Source organism: Agrilus planipennis, unplaced genomic scaffold (genome assembly GCF_000699045.2).
Source record: "Agrilus planipennis isolate EAB-ADULT unplaced genomic scaffold, Apla_2.0 scaffold126, whole genome shotgun sequence".
NCBI lineage: Eukaryota > Metazoa > Arthropoda > Insecta > Coleoptera > Buprestidae > Agrilus > Agrilus planipennis.
In genome coordinates this window covers 866,446-867,970 of record NW_020439036.1, presented here as the reverse complement: position 1 = coordinate 867,970, position 1,525 = coordinate 866,446, and positions in this window count along the sequence as shown.

Here is a 1,525-nt window from a genome sequence, read left to right as displayed (position 1 = left end):
TACGTACAAAAGTATATAAAATAGGTATTTAGATTAGACAAAGGAGAACCAGACTATGTTATTAGAAGGGAAATAAAATATGGGAAGTTAGTAGAGGAAGCTAGAAAAAGAGTAGTCAAGTATGGGGATAAATTAGAAAAACTGAAAGAATAAGTAAGAAGGGAAATATTTAGGCGGAGGAGAAAAATATTATTAATAAGTATAAAAAATAGTTATGAGAAAGAAAGAGAGGAGGCATTTAGGGAATTGAAATTAGATCAAGAATAGTTAAATGAGTAGAAAAGGGTAAGTGTGTGTGTGTGTAGATGAGATGATGAGGGTTAAGTGTGACGAAATGATAAAAAATCTGGATCTAAGGAATATTGTTTAATAATAATGTATGTAGGATGCATGTGGGAGCACTGACAAAGGGATTGTGTGTCAGGACATTTAAAAGGAATAAAAGGGATGGATGTGATATCAAGGTTTGGAATGGGAAATGGACGTAGAAGATGAATGAAGGAAGGTGAAATGCTATGTAGAGTATGTGGAATGAAGAGGAAACTTTGCTGCATGTATTGGGAAAGAATTGGGATGAGCCTAGGGAGATGATAAATAACAGGGAGAATGGAAAAGTATATGTAAAACAGGAAAAGGGATACATATTGGAAGAGGGATGTGTAAAGGATTGTTATTATATAAAAGAAGGAATAATGTTTCATGTTATTGGAGTGTTAAAAATTATACAAATTCGTATTTATTAGTTAATTATCTTGCAGGGAGAAGATTTAGTTACAATTGTTATTTTTACACAACCTAATATCGAAAAATATGCTTTTTTAGGTTCCTGAGTTATTCTGATGGAACCTTGAGTCCTATAGAATTTTTAGTTTCATTCTTTTGCCATAATTATGCTAAAATAAGGTATTATATCGACGCGTGTGAGTCCTTCTGGCAGGACCAATTCTTCTATACAAAAATACTGCCAGAAGGGCTTTCAACAGGACAACTGCATTTACGTTCTATACGTTCTACCATTAACAGCATTTGTCAATTTAAAGTATACTATTATATTTACTTAAATTTCAACCAACATATGTATTAGGTATTACTTATGCTTAAAATTTTTCCAGGTAATTTATTTATTTAATAAAAATATAGTATTTATTGAAAAATTAAGAATATCACGAAACGAAGACAAAAAGTGAAAAAATCGATAAATGAACGTCTGTATTTGTCAAATTTGATCTTAAAACAGGCACTTCTTCGACGGGGGCGTTACCTAAGCTTATGTTATCATTAACATTAAAATATTTAAGGATAATTTATTTATTTAACGAGAATAAATTATTTATTAAAGAATTCCAACAAAATAAATGCAAAAAGATTTATTTTCATCTGTAACTTTTTTCTTAGTCGACTTATGTGCAGGTATTGATTAATATTGATTTTATTCAATAAATAACTAAACAAATAAAAAATATCATGTAACGAAGGTAAAAAGTAAAAAATTCGAAAGAAGTGTTTATTTTAAGTGTGAATTTTA